Below are 26253 nucleotides of genomic sequence, written 5' to 3' on the forward strand. Positions count from 1 at the left end.
TGTATGGCATGAGCGACGCCTGATCGATTAAGAGATGGCTGCTTAAGTGACCAATGATTTCTTAAGCAATGTCTGGGTAATATAAATTCCCCATTTTCATGTTTTTTCATTATTTTTGAAAGTTAGAGCTAGGGGTTTTGAGTTTTTGAGCGATTTCTTTCATTTTTAAGCTTAGGTAAGCTTCAAATCATTATTTCAATTATTTTTCTTCAATTCTTGTCATTTAAATCTTGTTAAAACTTTAATCGAAAAGTGGAATTTGGGGTTTTTGGTCTGGAAGGCTTTAAATAGTAATTCTTTGATTTAAATTTTGATTTCTACTCATTTTCACTTGGGTTTTCTTCTATGATTTATTTGATCACGAGTAATATATTTTTGGACTAAAATTTTAATTTCACCTTTTTTTTTGAAAATTTATTTTGAGGGACCGTTTGGAATCCACCTAAAAATGGACAATATGGGTATCGTTGACTTTCTTTTAACACGTAGATTCCATATTTGCGCGTCTTAGTTCATTCTGGGTCTGTTTATGTGGAGAAAGTTCTATGTTGAAGGCTATTTGGACTGATTTTTGACATTCGACATAGGTTATGACTTAACTTTCTTTAGACTAGGCTGAGTAGTTAATATTGGTGTAAAATCATGTTTGGGTGTGGGAACTATTCATAAAAATAACATTATTATTGTGTTGTGCCTGTGTGGGGGCTTGTGTTGTTATTATTTGCTAATTGTGAGACACTACTTTCTATGTGTGACTATGAGGGGTCTTATGTGATGTTTATTGGCTTTGTGTATGCATCTCTATTGATTGTGTCTTTCTAGTGGAAAAGCCTAAATTGCAAGTTATGTGGTATCAATGGCATTTTGTGTATAATTTGCTCTATTAGCATGTAGACCATATTGGATCATAGATGGTTGACATATTGAGTGGATTTTGGCTCACGTGAACTGGTATATTAGTTGAATTATGGAAATTCTCATTCTGATTGGCTGTGAGCATTACATCCTCATACCATATACATTTATTAAACATTGATACCACCATACAAATACTAAAAATACTGGTTTTTTCTAATAGAAAATAAGATATCTTTAAAAATTATTTGCTGATGTATATGTCAGAGAGGAGTTTGTGATATTGGATTGGTATTGGATATTAGATTGTATATGGGTTAATGAACCTTATATAGGTCCTACCTTTGGATCATAGATCGATAGTGTATATAGAGTTTGAGCGGCAACCTCATGCATCATAACATCACCATCATTTTTATTGCATTTTTCACTTTGTGTGCATTTGTATTGTATTTGCGTTCTTGGTGTGATATTTATCTATTTGTACCTCTTGTTGTGTTTGATTTGATGTCTATCCTTTATGTACCTTTCTTATACTAGTGTTGGTTTATATTTATATTGTAGAACAATTTGTAGAGACGGTGTGGGCTATCATTTGGGATATTTCTGATTACAGGCGACACTCCATGGTGTGTATATTATATTCTATATTTTGTACTTTGCTCAATCAACCTATGATGACTACTGATTATAAGTAGACCATACTCACCCCTACTGCACTCTTTTAGTACAGATCTAGGTTTGAATGGGCCATAAGATAGATAATATAAACGGTATCTTGAGTACATTTAAGGTAGTAGTCGATCTATGCTTTTAGAGTTGATTTACGACCTCTTTTATCTAGTTAATGTCTTATTTTGTATTCAGATACTGATTATTAATTTTTTGGACTATCATTGTATCTTATAACATTTGAGATGTGCTTAGTTGGTTTGTATACCGTGACTCCAGATTTTGGGACAGTTCATGGTATTGTTATTATATAATTTACATCGTTATTCTATTTGTGTGGTTTGACTTTTTTCTACAAGCTTTGCCTTGGGATTTTGTATTATTTTCTTATTTCTTATCAGTTTCAGAAATTGGCTTACTTGTTAAGTGTTGCAGTGGCAAGTGTTATCATGACCCTTGATTTTTGAATTGTGACATTGTTTGACTTGTTATTATAAGTAGTAGTCTCCTTTCACTTGACACTAGTTTGATACTCAGTTATAACACCATGAGCCTTGTCATCTACTTTGAAAGTAGATTTATAATTAGCTTTCTCTCAATAACCTTTAGATCTACTGTGCCTATCCACAAATTGACCGACTTTATAACTCTAGGTCACTCTGATAGAAGCACCGCCACCATAATATTTGTAACTTGTCTTAGTACTCTTTTGCATTTCATAAGAATTGTAACCTTTTGATTCTTCAAAAATTTCTAAGCTACAAAAGAGTACTTTATTATTTGTTCCATCCATTTGGAACAAAGGGGGAAAAGATTAAAGAAGGAGGAAAAATAAGAGTTCTTTTTTTAGGACTTAGTGTTGGTGATTTTAATTGGTTTTTTGGCCTTTTATATGTTATATATAGGGGAAGATTTTAAAGTACCAAACAGATTTTGATCATTGGACTCAAGATAGGCAACAAGTAGCTCAAAGCTAGTAGAGGAGTTATTCGATAATAGGCTTTGAGTAATGGGGTTTGGGTTTTGTTATCATGTGTTTATATGACCATCGCCCATGAAGGAAAATGACGAGGTTTGTGAATAGGGGCAAGATCAGGCCCAAGTATATCATTCCATTCAAGATTTTACAGTGGGTAGGTGATATGGCATTTGAGTTAGCTTTACCTCCAACATTTTTTTGTATTCATCCTATTTTCTCGTATTGATATTGCAATAATATATCCTAGACCACTCTTACGTTCTTTAGTAGGATTTGGTTCTGCTAGATGACCATTTGGCTTTTGAGTAGGAGTTGGTTGCTATTTTAGCCAGGGATGTCTTTATATTATTTTTTTACAAAATCAAAGTGTCCCAATTGCAGAGGAGCTCATATTAATGGACCTATTTTAAGAACTAAATGTAGAGTTGTGATTAGTCAGACAACTGAAGAGCAGAAGTTGGCAAAGACGGAGGTAGAGAAATTGAAACTAGAGAGGGAATTAACTGAGTGTCAGGGCGAGTTTAACATATTTAAAAAATAATTAAAATAATCAAATAACAATTTAATTGATGTAAGAGCTCAGTTATCTATGGAAAATAAAGGCAGAAGGAAATTGGAGGCTGAATTCAAGGCTACTATAACCAAGCTTAAAGACATTACAGAACATTAACAGAAACTGGAGGACTATATTGTGGAGCTGAAAGAAAAGTTATCTATGGCATATGAAGCAACAAGGAAATCTGAAGCAGAAGTTGAGATTGCCAGTAATATATTCAATGATTTTGATGAACGCTTAGAAAAAGTACAAATTGATGTAGTGGAGCTCTAAGCTCATCTCATTACAACTGAGGATGCAAAAGAAGCTGCTGAGGCAGAAGTTGAAGCTACCAATACAAAGCTTAAGAAATTAGAATTTTGCTTGGACAAAATTGAAGTCAAGTGTTTAGGGATTCAAACCCAACTAGAAATAGTGGAATGAATAAAATCTGGATTTGATGCTAAATTTAAAGCTACCAATTCAAACAAATATGGGGTACAGTTACAATTTAAAGCGACTGAATTGCAGCTAAAAACACTGATTTCAAAACTGGACTTTTCTCAAGATGAGCTTTCCAAGGAAAAAGACTTTCTCCAGAAAATTGTTGCAAAGTTACAGAAACTAGAAATTGATAATTCAGGGATAAAATCTGCATCCCAACTTTGGAAAAGAACTATACTCGGGGAATTTAAAATCAATAAGGTCAGTTGCCAAATATTTTCATAGTATCAACCCTTGTCCATGAATTTATAACCTTGATATATCTTAGAACTTCTTACATATTACTTGTTATTCAATTAGAAACTTGTTGCGAAGTGTTGACCCTTTATTTTGTAGTTCCTCTTCTTCTAGTGAAGATGAAAGAATGGTCATATTTTTTTGATCTACAACATTTAAAGGGAAAATTGGTTGTCATTACATTTAGTGCCATTTTTAGTTGCCCAAACTATGATAGTACATGATTTCTATAGGATGTGACCATACATGATTACTATAGGATATTTGGACATTCAAAAGATAGGTATGGAATTTGAGTGTTGAAGGTGTAGTAAAATGTTACTGAATACAGAATATGCTATTGCTGCATTGGGAGTTTCTAACAATAAAGAATAAGGGAGAGAATATCTCCTTTATATATAGCTCTTAAATCATGTTTTAAGGTTCTAATTAATTAATTATCACTGGAGTAATTATCCTTTTTTTTTAAAAAAAAGACAAATGCTTCATAAGTTATTCAGGTTTTTGTTACTTCTAAGGTAAAAATGATAGTTTATTCATTAGGTTCTTGAGGACAATTAAACCCTTGTTTTACTTTCATATCATGCAATATGTTTTCGTATTGATGTGTGATTTTAATTCTCTGGAAGTCCTAATGTCTTATACAATGGTTAGAGAATAGTTTGAAACATTGTATCTTTTTTTACTTAATAAATATTAAAGACATTCCAATATTTTAGGTTTCTTCTCTTTATTGAACTTTTTGCAGGGCAGCTTTAAGAAAAGACTTACATTATGGGGTTTCATTTGTTTTATGTTACATACACAAATTTATATACCAAAAACCCTTGCCAATTGTTTTTCAGCAACAAATAAGTTTGATCAGGGTTTTTAGACACATTTTATACAACTTTAAACTCCAATTATTATTCAGATACATAGTTTATACAACATTTATACAACTTAAATACTTATTTTATACAGTTTCTCTATGTATATTATAAAGGTATAATTCACCCAACAAACACATCCTTCAAATTACTAATAAACCACTACTATCATAATAAACAGAGACCCTATAAAATAAGTGAAGGTGCACACAAACTAATCCAAACACTAATAATAATTAACCCTCTTGTAGTTGTTTGTAATGATTTTTTTTTTTTTGGATGATTTTTATGAAATACTTATTTTTGTGTGATTTGATAATTTTACCCCTCTTTGTGGTTGTTTTGCGGTACTTATAGGGTATAGAAATGATTGACACAATTCTTAATGCTTTTCGATGTGATTTGTGCAAGTTTATGTTTAGGTGGTTAAAAAGGCTTATTACTTAACTCGATCAACATTTACTGATCTGAGCGTTTGATGGCAAAACAGACTATACCAGCAGATCCAAAATATCGAATTTATGTTGGTAACATGGTTGATGCGATTTTACGGATTTTGTATCTCATTTTGATCCTCTGTTCGAAAAGTTCTAAAATTAGATTTCAGGGGTCAATTTTGTGAAAATAATAGTTTTTTCCAAAATTTGATATTTCCATTGAGTTCGAAATATTGAATTTTGGGATATTTTTTATTGCAAGCGACGTTCCAAGGTGTGTATTTTATATGCTTTATTTTCTACTTTGCTCAGTCGGCCTATGATGACTACAGATTACAAGTGGATCGTACTCACCCCTACTATACTATTTTGGTGAATATCTATGTATGAGTGTGCGCACGATAGCTAATCCAGACGGTATTTGGAGTATATTCAAGGTAGTAGTCGATCTATGCTTTCGGAGTTGATCTATTACCTCTTCTTATCTAGTTCATGTCTTATTTTGTATTAAGATATAGATTATGATTTTTATTTGGACAATCATTATATCTTTTAACATTTGAGATGCACTTAGTTGGTTCGTACACCGTGACACTGAATTTTAGGATATTTCATAGTATTGTTATTATTTAATTTATGTTTTTATTGTATTTGTGTGGTTCAACTTTGTTCTACAAGCCTTACCTTGGGATTTGGTATTGTTTTCTTATTTCATATCAGTTTAGGTGATTGTCTGGCTTATCAAAGCTTGCAGTGGCAAGTGCCATTATGACCTTTGGATTTTGAACTGTGACATTTTTTTACTTGTTATTATAAGTATAGTCTTCTCTCACTTGACACTAGTTTCATACTCAGTAATAAAACCATGAGCCTTGTCATCCACTTTGTAAGTAGATTTATAATTAGCTTCCTCTCAATAACCTTCATATCTACTGTGCCTATCCATAAATTGACCGGCTTTATAACTCAAGGTCACCCTGATAGATGCATCGCCACCATAATCTTGGTAACTTGGCTTAGTACTCTTTTGCATTTCATAAGAATTATAACCTTTTAGTTCTTCAAAAATTTGTAAGCCACAAAGAATACTTTATTTCTTGTTCCATCCTTTTGGAACAAAGTGGGAAAAAGATTAAAAAAAAGAGGAAAAATATTTGTTCATTTTTTTAGGACTTAGTTTTGGCGATTTTGATTGGTTTTTTGGATTTCTAATATGTTATGTATAGGGGAAGATTGTAAAGTAGCAAACATATATTGATTGTTGGATTAAAGATAGGCAATAAGCAGCTCAGAGCTAGTAGAAGAGTTATCCGATCGTAGGCTTCAAGTAATAGAGTTTGGGGCTGGTTATCAGGTGTTTATATATATGACCACCACCCATGAAGGGAAATGATGAGGTTTGTGAATAGGGGAAAAATCAGGCCCAAGTATATCAGTCCATTCAAGATTTTGCAGTAGGTAAGTAATATCACCTTTGAGTTAGGTTTACTTCCAAAAGTTTTTGGTATTCATCCTATTTTCATGTATTGATATTGCAACAATATATCCTAGACCACTCTTGCGTGCTTTAGTGGAATTTGGTTTAGCTAGATGACCGACTTTTGAGTAGGAGTTGGTTGCTATTTTAGCTAGGGAAGTTTTAATATTATAAGCTCTTACAAAATCAAAGTGTCCAAATTACAGAGGAACTCACATTAGTGAACCCGTTTTAAGAACTGAACTTAGAGCCGTGATTAGACAGATAATTGAAGTGGAGAAGTTGGCAAAGATGAAGGTGGAGAAATTGAAACTAGAGATGGAATTAACTGAGTATCAGGGCAAGCTTAACATATTTAAAGAACAATTAAAAAAATCAAAGAATAGCTTAGTTGAGTTAAGAGCTTAGTTATCTATAGAAAATGAAGCCAGGAGGAAATTGGAGGCTAAATTCAAGGCTGCTATAACCAAGCTTAAAGACTTTGTAGAACATTCGTAGAAACTGGAGGTTGAGATTGTGAAGCTCAAAGAAAAGTTATCTACGACATATAAAGCAACAAGGAATTTTGAGGCAGAAGTTGAGCCTACCAGTACTATAATCAAGGATTTAGTTAAATGCTTAGAAGAAGTGCAAATTAATGTAGTGGAGCTCCAAGCTTAGCTCATTATAGCTGAGGTTGCAAAAAAAGCTGATGAGGCAGAAGTTATAGCTACCAATATGAAGCTTAAGAAATTAGAATTTTTCTTGGAGGAAACTGAAGTCAAGTGTTTAGGGATTAAAACCCAACTAGAAAAAATGGAAGGAATCAAATTTGGAGTTGATGCTGAACTTGAAGCTACTAATGCAAAGAAGTATGGGTTATAGTTACAACTTAAAGAGAATGAATTGGAGATGTAAACACTACTTTCTAAAGTTTATTCTCTTCAAGATAATCTTTCCAAGGAAAAGGACTTGCACTAGAAAACTACTGCAAAGTTACAGAAACTAGAAATTAAGAATTCAGTGATAAATTCTGCATCTCAACTTCAGGAAGGAACTATATTCAGGGAATTTAAATCAATAAGGTTAGTTGCCAATTATTTTCACAGTTTTAACCCTTGTCCATAAAGTTATAACCTTGAAATATCTTAGAACTTCCTACATATTACTTTCTAATCAACTGGAAACTTGTTGCGAATTGCTGACCCTTTATTTTATAGTTTCTCTTCTTCTAGAGGAGATGAAAGAATGATCATATTTTTTTGATATGCAATATTTAAAGGGAAAATTGATTGTCATTACATTCAGTTTCATTTTTAGTTGCACATAATGTGATGATACATGATTTTTATAGGATGTGACCATACATGATTACTATGGGATATTTGGGTGTTCGAACGAGAGATGTGGAATTTGAGTGTTGAAGGTAGAGTAAAATGTTAATGAATGCAGAATATGATTTTGCTGCATTGTGCACTTGAAACAATAAAGAATGAGGGCGAGAACGTCTCTTTTATGTCTAGCTCTTAAATAATATTTTAAGGTTGTAATTAATTAATAATCACTGGAGTAATGGTGTAAATTTTTTATCGCTAAAAGAATTTTATATATCATCTGCTGGTCCTTCAATCTTCATGAAATTGAAAGGATAAAAAATTTAAGCAAAACCATCAAGATTTAAGGATGGAGTCCAATAGAGAAGCCAATAACAAGTTCAGCCTCCCAGAAGGAATCACATCTCTCCAAGGAAGAATTAAAAAGAAGACTCAAAGAAGCCTTATCAAATCTAGATAATGAGAATCATTCAAAACAAATAATGGAGTTATTAGATACTCCTTCCTCACATGCCAGCAAGTCGAGCAACAGAGACATGTTAGATCCATAAGGAATAGCATAAGCATACCTTCTCAATTGAAAGAAAGGTGCCCACACCCTTTTAACTTTTGAAAAACTACTTAATGGATCCCATAAATAAAACAAAGACTCAAAGACAAGTGGCATAAATCTTCAAGGAAGAAAAATCCAAAATCTTCTCAAAGTCATCAAAAGTCAAGTTCAAGATAAGGACAAAAATATAGTCAGAGACATATGCAGAACAAATGAATAGTCATCAACTACACCTAGATAGGCATAGAGTAAATAGCTTAGTGTATGGACAGATGTAAAATAGAAAGTGTTTGTTAAATATTAGTCAGAACTTCTAAGGCCTATTTAAGGCTTTCAACCTGTAATAAGGGAGAGAATTCTGAAATTTCCACAACTCAGAAAAACTCTCTATCATCTCCCATATTTCCATCCTCCCTCTATAAAGTTCTCTCACTTCCCATATCAATAAAATATTTTTGTAAGTATAAATTTCTTTATTTTTCTACTATTTAAATTATTTTTTCTTTAGATAATTTTGTTCTTATTTTTGTTGTTTTAAAGTTTAATTTGACAGTTTAAAATACTTTTAAAGTATAAATTACTTTAAACTGTTATTTTGCTCCCCGTTTTTGTGATCCGTCCCCCAAATAGATCATTCAATTTTTTTAACACGTAGATTCCATATTTGCATGTCTTAGTTGGTTTTGGGTCTATTTGTATGGAGAAAGCTCTGTGTTGAAGGCTTTTTGGACTGATTTTGATATTTCACATAGAATATGACTTAACTTTCTTTAGACTAGGCTGAGTAGTTAATATTGGTGTAAAATCATGTTATTGGTGTAAGACCTAGTCAGAAAAATGACATTATTATTGTGTTGTTCCCGTGTGGGGGCTTGTGTTATTGTTATTTGCTGATTGTGAGACATTACTTGCTATGTGTGACTATGAGGGGTCTTATATGATATTTATTGGCTTTGTGTATGCTTCTCTACTGATTATATCTTTCAGGTGGAAAAGCCTACAATGCAATTTATGTGGTATCAATTGCATTTTGTGTATATTTTGCTCTATTAGCATGTGGACCATATTGGATCATAGATGGTTGACATATTGAGTGGATTTTGGCTTACGTGAACTGATATAGTGGTTGGATTGTGGAAATTCTCATTCTTATTAGTTGTGAGCATTACATCATCATACCATATTCATTCATGCAACTTTGATACCACCATAGAAATACTAAAAATACTATCTTTTTCTAACAGAAAATGAGACATCTTTAAAAATTCTTTGCTGATGTATATGTTAGAGAGGAGTTTATGTTATTGGATTGGTATTGGATATTTGATTGTATATGGGTTAAAAAACCTCTCATAGGTCCTAAATTTGGAGCATAGCTTGATAGTGTATATGGAGATTGAGCGACAACCTCATGAATCGCATCATCATCATTACCTTTATCGCATTTTTCACTTTGTATGTGTTTTCTATTGTATGTGTTCTTGATGTGATATTTACCTATTTGTACCTCTTGCTGTGTTTGATTTGATATCTATCCATTGAGTTTCTTTCTTATACTTATATTGGTATATATGTATATTATAGAAGTGTTAGCGGAGATGGTGTGGGCTATCACTTGAGATATTTTCTGATTGCAGGTGACGTTCTATGTTGTGTATTTTATATACTTTATTTTCTACTTTTCTCAGTCGGCCTATGATAACTATTGATTATAAGTGGACCGTACTCACTCCTACTACACTCTTTTGATGTAGATCTAGGTATGAGTGCTCCGGACGATAGCTAATTCAGATGGTATCTGAAGTATATCTGAGGTAGTGGTCGATCTATGCTTTTGGAGTTGATCTACTACCTCTTCTTATCCAGTTCATGTCTTGTTTTATATTCAGATAAATATTATGATTTTTTTGGACTATCATTGTATCTTTTAACATTTGAGATGTACTTAGCTAGTTCGTACACTGTGACACAAGATTTTGGGATATTTCATGTATTGTTATTATTTAATTTACATTATTATTGTATTTGTGTGGTTCGACTTTGTTCTACAAGCCTTACCTTGGGATTTGGCATTGTTTTCTCATTTCATATTAGTTTAGGTGATTGGTTTACTTGTCAAGGCTTGCAGTGGAAAGTGCCATCATGACCCTTGGTATTTGAATTATGACATTGTTTGACTTGTTATTATAAATAGTAGTCTTCTTGCACTTGAAACTAGTTTCATACTCAGTAATAACACCATGAGACTTGTCATTCACTTTGAAAGTAGATTTATAATTAGCTTCCTCTCAACAACCTTCACATCTACTATGCCTATCCATAAATTGACCAGCCTTATAACTCTAGGTCACCCTGATAAAAGCACCACCACCATAATCTTTGTAACCTGTCTTAGTACTCTTTTGCATTTCATAAGAATTGTAACCTTTCGGTTCCTTTAAAATTTCTAAGCCACAAAAGAATACTTTATTGTTTTTCCATCCATTTGGAACAAAGGGGGAAAAAGATTAAAGGAAGGAGGAAAATATGTGTTCTTTTTTTTAGGACTTAGTTTTGGTGATTTTGATTGTTCTTTTTTAGATTTTTATATTTTATATATAGGGGAAGATTGTAAAGTAGCAAACGAATATTGATCGTTGGATTCAGGATAGGCAACAAGCAGCCTAGAGCTATTGGAAGAGTTAACCAATCGTATGCTTCGAGTAATGAAGTTTGGGGTTGGTTATCAAGTGTATATATGACCATTACCCATGAAGGGAAATGATGAGGTTTGTGAATAGGGGCAAGCTCAAGCCCAAGTATATCAGTCCATTCAAGATATTTCTGTGGGTAGGTGATGTGGCATTTGAGTTAGATTTACCTCCAAATTTTTTTGGTATTCATCCTATTTTTCATGTATTGATATTACAAAAATATATCCTAGACCACTCTTATGTGCTTTAGTGGGATTTGGTTCAGCTAGATGACCATTTGACTTTTTAGTAGGAGTTGGTTGCTATTTTAGCCAGGTATGTTAGATGGCTATGGTCTGGAGAGATATTAGTTGTTAAGGTTTAGTCGAGGCATCGTTTAGTCAAGGAGGTTACCTGGGATATTGAGCCGGACTTGTGGATCCAATATCCTCTCTTGTTCGGCCCTTTAGGTACTTTTTAACCTTTGATTTTTGAAGACTAAAATCTTTTTAGTAGTGGATGTCGTAATGACCCTTTAGGTTATTTGTTTATCATGTATTTTTTACATTTTAAGCTTTTTAGTAGTTGATATAGGTCATTTATTTCTCATCAGGACAGGTGGTTCAATTTCTAGGTTGTTCGTTTAAGTTTTAAGCCAATTTTCTAATTTTGAAGCTTTTGAAGGTTATAAATTTGACTTTGGTCATAACTTTAAGTAAACAATCCCAGATGAGAATTTGACAGTTTCTTTAGATCCAAAACATGGAATTTGGGCTAGAGGAGCCTTTCGTTCGGGTTTCAAGGCTTCTAGACCAATTTTAAGCTATTGCGTGGATTTTTGTTTAAAATGAAAAGAACATGCTTGGACCTATGATACAAGCATGGATAGCGTGGGGAATATTAGGGTGGGTTTTTATATATGGATGATAGCTTGGGACCTGAAGAAAGCCATGAAACAATAAAAACACTTGGCTATAGGTAATCAAGATGCCAATTGGTCAATTAAGAAGGCCCTTGTGCTTTATTTCCTAAAGTAGCCACCACTTTTCGGCTATTTTTGTAATAGGTTATTATTACACAGACAATAATGATAAATAGTTTTCTTTGCCATTTTATTCCTTAGTTTATGATTTTTATGATGAATTGAGAGCTTTTAAGCTTGTACTTTCTAGGTGTTGGTAAAAATTACAATAATATTACAACAATTTGAAAAAAATAAAACTATTTTATTCTTGGTTGAGTCGCTGATATCTTGATTTCTGTAAGGAGATTCATGTCCACTACAACAAATGTTTTCACCAGTCCAGCAGTAAACTTCTTGACTTGTCCCTTCTAAGATACAACAATCTTCTCACAAAGAACAACTCAACAACTCTGAATAAGAGTTTAGTTCAAAGCTCCACAAAAAGAATATCTCCCTTCAACTAATATACTCTCTTTTTTTACTAATTTTTTTGTGAACTCTATATTATCTTATACTTAGAAAAATAATGCAAGACTACCTCTATTTATAGGTGAAGATATCTTCCATGCAATGAATAGGAAGAATTAGTGGATAATAAAGAGAGAAGATCAATAACCTATATGTTACAAGAGTTACAAGAATAATGAAGAGAATAAAGGTAGAAGTTACAAGAGTTACAAAAAACTTACGTCCACATTCAACCACCACTAATAATTGTGTTAAAGACATAAATGAGCGGGAGTTGAAGGCCGTAAAAAACAGCCAAGCAATGTGTGAATTATGCCATATTAAGGAAATAAAGTTTGAGGTATAATGATGCCAAAAAAGAGAGTAACTCATAAGATTTTAAGGCATTATATGCAACTTACTCACATGGAAAAGTAACTGTTAACATGCATGCAACGTATAAATGCAAATGATGCATTTTATTAGTAATAAAATGCCTAAACTTCATCAATAACACACTTCATTTAATATTAATAAAAGAGTCTAAAAGCTGAAGGAAGACTACCATGCATTATGAAGGTGTGCTTTGTATTGAACCTCCACTTAGTAAAATAGTAATTTTTGCTCTAGAGTCATAGTGATCTCAGACTTGAACTATGACTGCTTAAGAAAAATAAAATGTCACTGAATTACACATAATAATCAAGGTGTTGACGTAAGCTTTATAGCCAGTATGTTACAGCTTTGTGTCATTTCAATTTTCATGAGTGTCTTTGAGAATGAGCCTAATTCTCATGGGAAATTCAATGTTCAGACAGTAAATTCTGAATGAGTGCGCACCATTGTCCATTGGAATCCTAGTTAATTATGCAGGTAATAAAAATGCCAAAATGCTACCTCTCTCCTATACGTTGAATGCTCCAAGCACATACGATATGTACTAGGCGACACATTTGTGGAATTTCAGTACGAGTGGTTGAAATGTTTCATTACGTCCTAATTGTCATGGCTGAATTCACATGTATTTTATGCTTGATTCATTGGATGCTAAAATTACATGGACGTGAAAATTCCATGTACATATTAATCCATCATTTGTCTAATATCTGAGAAGCAAGAGGTATATCATATTCTAATGCCCGTTACCCTGTGATTGCTATAACTTTCCCCCTAAACTCCTGCCTTTATTGAAAATAGTAAGTTGGAGATGTACAGTAAAAATGTCGTTAAGTAATTATACCATTATAATGATGTAAATGATACTGAAATATTGGTGTAATGAAGTCACCTTTTCTTAATTTATGCTTGTTGATTGATCTTTATTTGTTTCTAAAGGCTCTTCTGAATCACAACACTCAATCACCAGAAGTCACATCTAAAACAGCTCCCAGTGATGAAGAACTTAATGAAACTGTCAACACTCTATCAGCTAAATTATCAAAAGATCTAGTGAACATCTGCTAGAAAGAAGACTTGGTAAAACAGCATGCAAAAGTAGCCGAGGAAGCTGTATCAGGTAAACCTTATTCCTTGTAGGTGAATCTTATAGAACTCTTTCTGCCTAGCTGTCTTTAATGTGAGTCATTAAACATACTAGTATGACTTTGGGTCTTTCCTCAATAGTTTTAATTCTTTTAAGGACACTGTAAGAATAATGATGCTACTACTGTTGCTCCTAATTTATATTATAGTAATTTAATAAAATTTGACATTATCTATCATATGAAGATTTAAGAGTCATAGGCTTGTTGCACTGTCACGATCCGAACTAGGGCCTGGCCGTGACGGACATCCCTAACCAAGAAGGATCGGGCGTCCTACTCTATTTGGTAATCATGCACAATATTCACATAATAAAAGAAGATGCGGAAATATAATCTGATACGGAAACATGGTCATACTCTGGATTAAGTTTAACAATAAGGAATAAAATCCAAAAATCACTAACAAAATCTAAAACAGTCTACGAAATCTCTATTACATGATCTAAAGATAACTGTCTGAAAAGTTGCGACAAGGCCCCCAGTAGACTAAAACCATAACTGATAATAAATGTCTGAAAATAACTAGGCATTCTAAAATATAGAAGGCTCACCGACTAGACCCTGCACTTCTGTCTGAAGAAATCTACTACTTATCAAGACCCCTAGACTGTGCCTCAGAACCTGGAAGGTAAGGGGGGGTCAATACAGATGTACTTGTACGCAGAGCAATCCAAAATAAAGCTTTTAATATAAATAAAATAGTTTAGAGTTAGTCATAAAACATCACATACGATATAAATTACAAAACACATGGGCATTTTGATAATCATAAAAACCTTTCTGTCAGTGCAATTTTTGATCTTCGTATTACTTCTGAGTTAGGTGGTACACCCCTACAAGTCTAAAACCCCACGGTCTATATGATGTCCACCAATGACTCGGCGGGGAAGCCCCCAACCCAAGTGTGCCAACCCAAGTGTGCCGCAAGGGTTGGAGTGTTTGAGTCTAATACGCCACAGGGCACTAAGCTAGCGTTATATAATATACCCGGATCGGCAAATCACGATGTTAGGTAATGAGTTTTCTGAACTCGTGCCTTCTTTGGGGGACCACCTAACATCTCTTTATGCCTAATTTTATCCATTTCTAGACCACCCAAACATACGATACGCATAAGAGATTTCATGTTTCGAAAACATAAGTCAAAGCTATGCAAAAGTTCTCATCCTTTCAATAAACAAGTGGTGGTCATGTAATCTTTAACAAACCATGCAATTCTTTTCATTATATGATTATGTTCAACATTCATCAACATAAATAACCCTCTCTCTTTTGGAATCAAAATCATAATCCAAATATGACATTATTCAAGACATTTCATAACATGATTTTCAAGATGCATTCAAACGATTTCATAGTATATCATAAGTAAATGAAAATCATCACAAGAGAGGGATTCTTTTCATGAATTATGCTCACAATTCAATCATCAACCTTAAAACACATGCTTACATATATATAATTTCAAATCAATTTGAGAGAAGGCCTAAAGGCTAAAACAATATCATCAACGCTTCTAAAATATGAATATATTCATAAATTCGAAATCCTTTTCTTAAAAACATGATTTCTATGCCCATGAGATTTTAGAAAAATCCCGCGTACCTCAATCTCAAAAAATAATAGATGATTTAAGAAGCCTATGGCGTGGGAATTCCAACTCTCTATTTATCTTCTAAAATCCATGGTTGAATCTTGAGTTATTTGGGATTCTTGTTTGAAACCCTAGAGAGTATTCTTGTGAATTTCTGAAGAAAATATGAATAATGTGGCCACTTGGGAGTATAATCCCGTGTTTAAGCTAATAAGGGGGATGGAAAAATACCTAGTATGCCCTTAATGAGATGAAATAAAATATAAATTGGAGCCCAATTTATTGGGCCACCGCGATGCTCCACAATCGCGGTGGCTCACTGTAAATTGATGAATGGGATTCTTAGGATCACCGTGATGAGGAGCCATCGTGTTGTCCCACTGGTTGGGACCTGGAGCTTTAGCGCGATGCGACACAATCGCGCTAGGCTGCAGGAATTTGACAATTACTAAATATACCCACTCCGCGATGCTCCAAGCACCAAGGTGACGGTGTTTTACGATTAGGACTTAAATTAGCCATAACTTCTTGCCCGAGTATCGAATTTGGTGAATCTTATATCGACGGAAAGCTCATTCAATTTTCCACATGATAAAAAGTCAAAATTAAGAAAATTATATATGGTTTAAACTTTACTCATTTTGGAATCCAAAAATAAGACTAAGTCTCTTTGACACTATTCTAGTCATTTAACTCTAAGAGCATATTACCATGAGCTAACGCATGGATGATTTTTTTTTTATGGGGTGTTAAATGCACAAGCATAGATAATTGGTTGGATCTTTATTTAATGTGTCTGTAATAGTTTCTTTACAAACATATCTTGTAATTATCGAGTTCTCTATTTACTTTGGTTGTTCTCTATCAACAATGCTTATGGACTCATAATCAATGAATTGGTTGTGCAAGTTGAGATCTGAACTCTTTTGCAGCTTGAGCTGAAGATGATAAATCAAGTCAAATCCTAATTGGAGTCCTCAGTAGTTGAAATCTAAAATGGAGCTTTTGATTGTTCTACATAACTAAATGATAACATGGTATATAAATGTCTGGCAGTTGGGTATTTGCTTTTGACATTTCTTCCGATCAATAATTTTATTATATAATGATGGGAGAAGGATGAAGCTGATGTATTTGATCTAAAAGAAACTACCTAAGACAACAAACCAAAAGAATTCAATCCTTGAAGAACGTATCTGATAAGAACCATAATTGATCTTAGTATTCAAAATTACTGGATTAAGACTAATTATGATACTAATAGAGTCAATTCAAGAACTTAGATCAAAAGTGATCTAGACCCTTATTTCAAAGAAACTAAAGACAACAATTAGTATAAGACTAATCACCTTCTTTAATTAACTTTAATAGAAACCAAAGATATCAAATTAAGAATTAATCTTACCTCCTAAAGAATCGTTCTTATAGGGTTGCAAGATGAATCCCAAGTAGCCACATACAAAGGTGTAAATAAGAGAAACTCTCAATTAATAATAATACTGTCCCCTTGAAAATAACAAAATCCATCCCTATATATAGAGGAAAAAAACTTATCCCAAATAGCATAGGATTGGATTTTACCTTTATCAAATCTAACTAGGACTAGGAAAAAGTTATCCCAAATAACATGGGATTAGGATTTACTATTATGGAAATAATAAATAAAATCCTACTAGGACTAGGAAATCATGTAAAAATAATACCAAAAATTCTCTCCTAAGAAAATAAGGAAAAGTTTTTAAATTTACTCACAACCCATATGGGCTCAATCTTCTTCCTTTTGGGCTTGGACTTGAATCACGAAATATGTGCAGGACTTTTCACATTCTTCTCCATAATTCTTGGACTCATTCTTGGGCTCTTATTCCATCATAAACATCTTCTTGATTTCATTAAAGCCCGTATATCTTAATGCAAGTGGACCAGCCTGGATGCTATCAGTATCTTTCATCTGGATAGAGAACTTACAGCTTAAAGAGTATCTGAGACAACTTCGACAAGCAAAAAAAGAGCAAGAGCAGAATGTCCCGGCCGCTATAGTGAAGACAAGTTGTGAGTGGGAGTCTAGAAAGTCTGAACTTGAAAATATGCATGTTCGACTCCAATCTCAACTGCAAAGTTCTAAATCAAAAAAATGAAAGATCCAAAATATTCAGTGTAAGCTTGAATATGTGGAGAAACAAAACTCGATAATCAAGCTTGAACTTGTTTCCATAGCTAAGGAGCTCAAACTAAAGATATTTTAGAGAGACTTAAGCACTGATGCTGCTGAAATAACTAGCAAACAACAGCTGTAGAGTGTCAAGAAAGTGGCTAAGCTTGAAGCAGAATATCGTATGCTTAAGTCATTTGTTCTAAAAATATCAACCATTAATTTATCAAATACTATTGCACGACTGTCCACAGTCAAAAATGATATTTGCAGCAGGAGTGGTTTGGAGCCAAATAATAATTACCAGTATAGTTCTGGCTTTTTATCTTCTGGTTTGGTTTCTGAATTGAGTCATTATTAACATGGAAAACCATATAAAAGATCCATTTAGTACACTCGGAGGAGATAATTTGAAGGATGATTTTCTTGAGATAGAGAAGCTTGCAGCACGTCCTGACACAGTGTGTGAAAGAAGCAATTCTAGAGGAACTCACATTAATGAACCCATTTTAAGAACTGAACTTAGAGCCGCAATTATTCAGACAGCTAAAGTGGATATGTTGGCAAAGATGGAGGTGGAGAAATTAAAACTAGAGATGGAATTAACTGAGTGTTAGGGCAAGCTTAACATATTTAAAGAACAATTAAAAGAATCAAAGAGCAATTTAATTGAGGTAAAAGCTCAGTTATCTATGGGAAATAAAGCCAGGAGGAAATTGGAGGGTGAATTTAAGGCTACTATAACCAAGATTAAAGACTTTATAGAACATTCGTAGAAACTATAGGTTGATATTGTGGAGCTCAAAGAAAAGTTATCTATGAAATATAAAGCAACAAGAAAATTTAAGGTAGAAGTTTAGGCCACTAGTACTATGTTCAAAGATTTAGATGAATGCTTAGAGTAGTGCAAATTGATTTAGTAGAGCTCCAAGGTCAGCTCATTACAGCTGAGGAAGCAAAAAGAACCGCTGAAGCAAAAGTTGATGCTACCAATATAAATCTTAAGAAATTAGAATTTTTCTTAGAGAAACTGAAGTCAAGTGTTTATGGATTCAAACCCAACTAGAAATGGTGGAAGCAAAGAAATCTGGAGTTAATTCTAAACTTGAAGCTATCAATACAAAGAAATATGGGTTACTATTACAAATTAAAGCTACTGAATTGGAGCCGCAAACACTGTTTTGTTAAGTTGATTCTCTTCAAGAGGAAATTTACAAGGAAAATAACTTGCACCAGAATACTGCTGCAAAGTTACAGAAACTAGAAATTGATAATTAACTGATAAAATATGTATCCCAGCTTAGAAAGAAACTTTATTTAGGGAATTTTAAATCAATAAGGACAGTTGCCAAATATTTTCTTAGTTTCAACCTTGTCCAAGAATTTATAACCTTGAAATATCTTAGAACTTCTTACAGATTACTTGCTAATAAACTGGAAACTTGTTGCGAAGTGCTGACCCTTTATTTTGTAGTTCTTCTTCTTCTAAAGGAGATGAAAGAATGATCGTATTTTTATGATCTGCAAAATTTAAAGGGAAAATTGGTTTTCATACATTCAGTGCCACTTTTAGTTGCACATAATGTGACAATACATAATTTTCTTAGGATGTGACGATGCATGATTACTATAGGATATTTGGACATTCAAAAAATAGGTGTGGAATTTGAGTATTGAAGGTGGAGTAAAATGTTACTTAATGCAGAATATGTTTTGGCTGCATTGGGTGTTTCAAATAATAATGAATGAGGGAGAGAACATCTCTTTTATGTCTATCTCTTAAATAATATTTTAAGGTTGTAATTAATTAGTTGTCACTTAAGTAACTATCCTTTAAAAAAAAAGGAAGACAAGACTGCTTCATAAGTTATTCAGGTTTCTGTTACTTCTATGGTAAAAATGACATTTTATTCAGTATGTTCTTAAGGATAACTAAACCCTTGTTTTACTTTTAGATCATGCAATATGTTTTTGCATTGCTATGTGATTTTAACTATCTGGAAGTCCTTATGTCTTTCACAATGGTGAGAGCATAGTGTAAGACATTGCATCTCTTTTTACTTAATTAATAAATGTTAAAGACATTCTAATATTTTAGGTTTCTTCTCGATTGTGAACTTTTTGCACGATAGTCATAATATAAGACTTACGTTAGGGGGTAATTTTGGTTTCATTTTTTTTATGTTACGTGCATAAATTTATATACCAGAATTACTCAGCAGTTGTTTTTCAGCAACAAATAAGTTTGATCAGGGTTTCATCATATTTATATCTATATTTTAATGTACATGGCTAGATTAAGAAATGGCAATAGCAGCTCATCGATTTGTAGAGTGCCTAAAGAAAATCGCTTCCATTAATTGGCAATTAAAGTCTCTTGCTATGATGGATGTTTTCTTGATCGACTCAGATGAACCATTGCAAATACAATGACATGACTTCCCCAAAAGGTTTGGTTCAAGAAGTTGTGTTCTTGTGGTACTACCTCCAAATGATTTTGAAACTCAACAACTTCAAATATACTGACAACGGGTTTGGTTGCCTTTAAATTGACAATTTCTTTTTGGAATGGAGGATGAATGTTGAGGATTGAATTGATAGGTATCATGCAACATAAAACTTGTAGAATTTAAAATGAAACAATTGGAAAGTAGAAGAAGTTGCAAAGCTGGAATAACAAAATCTCGTGTCATCTATGAAGTGCCTAAGCATGAACTTATTACGTAGATATTTTTTTTTTCTTTCAAAGAAGTCATGGGATGTACTATTGAGTATTAAGTGCTTATTTTATCTGAAGTATAAAGGTTTCAAATTCATTGTACATGAAGTTCACAAGAAAAAGTATGCCCTTATGTATCGTACAATTATTGCTTACATGCCTCTTTATCTCATTATTATATGTTTTTGGATTAAAAGGGAATTGTGTACTATATTAACATGGAAAATGGACTAGTGTGTCCACTCGGATAAAGAAATTCCTCCGAGTGGTCAATGAATTTTTATTCCCAAATATTAGTCATTTTGGCCCTTTTTAATAAAAAAGACTAACTTGGTCTGATTTATTTCCAAAATAATATTTACAAATAAATATCAGGCTCAATAGTCCAATATATCAGTCCATCAGCCTGGTCCAAATAAAAGATGCAATAAAAAGGCAAAATGGCTCGATAGATCCTTGTACTATGTCTGTTTTGTAATGTGGATACTCCTACTTACATGTTTGTCATCTGGACCGTTGAACCAATTAAAAATCAATATTTTAGACACTTTTGGTGAGTGTAACACACACACCCCACGTCAGCTGCCATGTCAGCTTCCGCATCTGCCACTTCAGCTTCCATATCATTTTCAGGTATTACATTAAATTCCATATCATTTTTAAAAGGTAAAATGACCTTCTGGACCCCTGAACTATGTCGGTTTTGTAAGTTGGACACTTCTACTTACATGTTTGTCATCTGGACCCTTGAACCTACTAAAAAGCAATATTTTAAACACTTTTTGGGTGAGTGTAACATACTCTCCCACGTCAACTGCCATATTAGCTGCCACGTCATCTTCCACGTCATTTTTATATATAATGTTATCTGGACCTCTGAACCCACTAAAAAACAATATTTTAAACACTTTTTGGGTGAGTGTAACACACTCTTCCATGTCAGCTGCCACATCAGCTTCCACATGAGCCACATCATTTTTATATATAAAAAATATTACATATTAAAATAAATAAATAAATAAATAAATAAAAAGAAACCCCCCTCCTTCTTTCTCTCTCTTTCCCCATTTCTTTCTATTTATTGTTCATCTTTCTCCATTAACTTTCCCTATTTCTTTCTTTTTGCTGTTTTTCTTTCTTCATTTATTCTTCTTCTTTTTCTTACAAACGAACTTTTTCCATGGTCACTCTCAATACACACCATCTTACACACTCACAATGTACTTCCAACAATTATCTTCCACAGATTTTACACCCATACAATAAAAATGCATACACACATAGAGATCCATGGCTTCCTGATATAAAGAAAACAATACCAACACACCCAGCTACCAAGAAAAATACACACACCACACACTCTTCACTGATATCACGCACACATACAAATCTAAGAGATATTGAGCAAGAGAGAGAGAGCTAAACAACAAGAGAGAAAGAGAGAATGAAGCAGAGGGGGCGTGGGAGATGAGGAAATGACCAAACGAATAGTCATTTGATGACCAAAATAGAAATGGGACAAATTCTCAAACCAACTGGACAACTCAAATGAAATAGATTATGTTGGCGACTCACTCGTAGCTCACTGGTGATGGTATTTCGCGGGTAATTTCGACCGCTGGTGACGGGTTTTCCTACGATGGAAAGTTTTGAGTCATTTTTTGGTGTATATGGTCGATCCTGTGAAGAGCTTGGTCACCAGTTTTAATGGGTTATCTTTGCACCTCGTCGAAATTCGATCACACTCTCTTTACTTTTCTCTCGATCTCTGCCGTTCTTGACCTTTCCTTCATTATTTTCTTACTCTCAATTTCTCCCTTGATCTCTCTTTTCATGTATGTATGTGTCTTTTCGAGTAACGGGTGTATTTGCGTGTATGAGTTTCGGAACAAAGAAAGATGGTGAGTGTATCGTATATTGATGATGACAGTTGGAGAATTATTATTGTGTAGTTACTAATCAATAAATAAAATAGAGGTTTTTTGTGGGTGTGTGTTAAGTGAATATGCTGTGTGATTGTGTTTTGGTGTATGAGAATGGTGGGGGTGGGGGGCGTTAATGGTGGTGGTGGAACAGGGGTGGGGTGGGGTGGAGTGGGGGTGAGGGAGAGGGGGTTGGGGTCGATGGTGGATGGTTGGACGGGGGAGGGGGTTAGGGAAGGGGGGATTTTTTTTTCTAAATTTATTATTTTTCAATTTTTAAAAATATTTTTAAGTTTAAAAATTTGAAAAAAGGTTGAGTGACCTTTTTTAATCTTTTTTAATTATTTTAATATAAAAATGACTAAAAATTGATCCCTACTGTCACCTTAGGCAAGTGCCTTCTTGCTCTTCGTTCTACTCTGCAATTTCAATGTCTCATAGGCTCGATCAACGGTCAAAGGATGCAAAATATAGCTTTTTAATGGGTTCAGGGGTCCAAATGACAAACATGTAAGTAGAAGTGTCCAACTTACAAAAACGACATAGTACAAGAGTCCATTGAACCATTTAGCCTTTTTAAAATTCTACATAAGAAATTAAATATTAAAAATAAATTTAATTAAATAATTTTTTTTATAAATTGTACAAAATTTTCAATAATCATGTTTTTATTTTTGCTCACAAATTAAATATCACATTCATTACAAATAATTAAAATTCTTCTCCAACTAATTTAATTTTTTAACTATAAATTCATATATATAAACATAATGAATTTTCAATTTTTAAATTTGAATATCTTTAGTAAATTCACAAAAACTTTAAGTTTTTTCAAGCTTATTCATGAAATTCACTAATTTTTCAATATCCACTATCACTCACTTTAAATTTAAATTTAAATTTTAATCCCCAAAATATATGAAATGATTTCAAAGTTAAATTTTAATCCAAAAAAATATGAAAAGATTTGAATTGAGAGAAAAATTTTAAAAATAAAAAAAAGTGAGGGGTGGGGGTGCTCAACGGGGTTGGGGTAGGGGAGAAGGTTGGACAATGGTGGGGTGAGGTGGCTGGCTAGGGGAAGAGGGCTAGACAAGGGTAAGGGGTGGGATGGGGATAGATAGATGGGGGAAAGAGGCTGGACGGGAGTGAAGGGGTGGGGTGAGAGGATGGCTAGACGAGGTTGAGGGGTGGCTAAACGAGGGGACGGGGGTAAAGGATGGGGGGTGGCTAGACGGGGGAGGTGGCTGGACGGGGGAGGGGGGTTGGACGAGGGCGAGGGATGGGGTGGGGGTTGGGAAAGGAGGGTTTTTCTATTTTTGTTAAAAATTTATTATTTTTAAATTTTAAAAAATATTTTTAAATTAAAAATAATGAATCGAAAAAAGGCCCTTTATTAATTTTTAATATTATATTTAATTTTTTTAAAATTATTTTAATGTAAGATTGACCAAAAATTATCCCGCACTCATACCCTAGGCACGTACCTGCATGCATTTCATCCGAGTCAGCCATTTTAATACCACATAAGTCTGGTCAATGGTCAAAAGGTTTAAAATGTTGATTTTTAATGGGTTCAAGGGCCCAGAAGACAAACATTAAAGTAGGAGTATACACATTACAAAATAGACACAGTACAAGGGTCCATCGAGCCATTTTGCAAAAAAAAATATAAAAGTCTCAAAAAAATAAAAAGGAAAGTGAGAATACACTAGAGTCTTCTAGTGTGTCTTCATCTTGGACCCTGCACCGCCATTATCACCGATGTCAACACCTCCTCAACTCGAAATCATCAGTCAACACTTTCTAACAGCAACAAAAACCATTTTGGCTTTTATCTTGTCGTTGTTGGCCCCCTTTTTCTTATTTTATTGGTAGCTTTTTATGTTACACTTTTTTTAGTTGTGTTATAAAATCTTTTCTCTTCATTGTTTTTTTTCACTGTTATTTGATAAAAGAATTAGTATTTATTTTTTAACAATCAAATACAATTTTATAGGATTTTTTTAACAATCAAATACAATTTCATAATATTATAATTATTACTCTTCTTAATATAATATATGATACCAAATAAATGTATCTTTGATATCAAATACAAATACATATTTCATACGATAGTTATACATCTTCATTAGACAATCTAGACATATACATATTCTTCACAAACAATGAGACAATTTTTATTCGCATCATATCAATGATTATACAATTTTATACGCAACCTATACAACATTTATTTGCATTAATCAACCAGATACATTTTCTATACAACAACTATTCAATTTCTATGTACATCCTATACACATTTTATACAACTTTTTACTATAATTATTATTAGATACATATTTTATACAATATCTATACAATTTATATACATATTTTATACAGTTTCTCTAGGTATCTTATAAAGACATAATTTATCCGACAAAACCATCCTTAGAATAACAATCAAACAACTACTATCATAATAAACAAAGACCCTATGAAATTTGTGGAGGTGCACACAAACTAATCGAGACACTAATAATAATTAAGCCTCATGTATTGTTTGTAATGACCTAATTTTTTATGATTTTTATGAAATACTTATTTTTATGTGTTTTGATCATTTTACCCCTCCCCGTGGTTGCTTTGTGGTTTTTATCAGGTGTAGGGATGATTGACAAGATTCTCAATGCTTTTTGGTGTGATTTGTGCGAGTTTATGATTTTGACTGTTAAAATGGCTTATTTGTTGACTTCGATCAACATTTATTGATCTGAGCATCGGATGGCAAAACAGACTGCACCAATAGATCTAGAACATCGATTTTAGATTGGAAAAATGGTTGGTGAGGTTTTACGGCTTTTGTATCGCATTTTTATCCTCAGTTCGAAAAGTTGTAAATTTGAATTTTAGGGGTCAATTTTGCAAAAATGACAATTTTTAAGAAAATTTGACATCGCTATTGAGTACGAATTATCAAATTTAGTCTAATAGCATAGTTTGTTTGCATTTTTGGAATTTTGGATGAATTTAAGGGGTCCGCGGAGACTTGGAATTCTCCAAGTCTCCAAATGGTGTACCGCTTCGCGAGATTTTGGTCATTTAATTGACTTGTCTTGACAGTTAAAGTGTCTCTTAAGCAACGGCAGGCTCGCTTAAGTGATAGTCTGGTCGCTTGCATGACCTCGCATGCCAAGCAGGTATCGCATAAGCGACACTTGATCGATTAAGCAATGGCCACTTAAGTTACCAGTGATCGCTTAAGCGATGTATGGGTGATATAACCTCCTCATTTTTTGCATTTTTCATTATTTTTAAGAGTTAGAGCTAGGGTTTTGAGTTTTTTTTAGCGATTTTGTCACGCCTCAAATCCTATTGGGGCGGACTGGCACCCGTAACCGAGGAGGCCCGAGAGAACCAGCTCATAACCTTATACTTCCCATGCATACCTCTATGACAACCCGAAATTCGGACAGCATCATGTCGCATATAAAAGGAAATAATCACCTGTATAAGCTCAAGCACACATATATATGTATATACAATACTTGGCCGTTGGAGCCATCACGTCTATTAACAAAACACCACCTTGACTGTATATTAGGTCTACAAAGCCTCTAGACAATACACAGAGTTTAACTAAGGTCGGGACAGACCCTGCCATATAACTAACTTCTATACAATACCAAAAGTGACTGGATATGACACGGAAAGCCCCGAAGCAAACTGGAGCTCACCAAAAGCAACTAGATATCCTGGCTCCTACTTGTACGGTGTATGAGCTGAGGTACCTGTGCCTGCAGCATGAAATACAGGTCCC

At 33.5% G+C, this 26253-nt stretch overlaps 1 pseudogene; it reads left to right on the forward strand.

Annotated features, from left to right (window-relative positions):
- Positions 1 to 2591: 2591 nt before the first annotated feature.
- LOC107868966 lies at positions 2592 to 20641 on the forward strand (annotated as a pseudogene).
- The last annotated feature ends 5612 nt before the right edge of the window (positions 20642 to 26253 follow it).

Source organism: Capsicum annuum, chromosome 4, assembly GCF_002878395.1.
Source record: "Capsicum annuum cultivar UCD-10X-F1 chromosome 4, UCD10Xv1.1, whole genome shotgun sequence".
Classification (NCBI taxonomy): domain Eukaryota; kingdom Viridiplantae; phylum Streptophyta; class Magnoliopsida; order Solanales; family Solanaceae; genus Capsicum; species Capsicum annuum.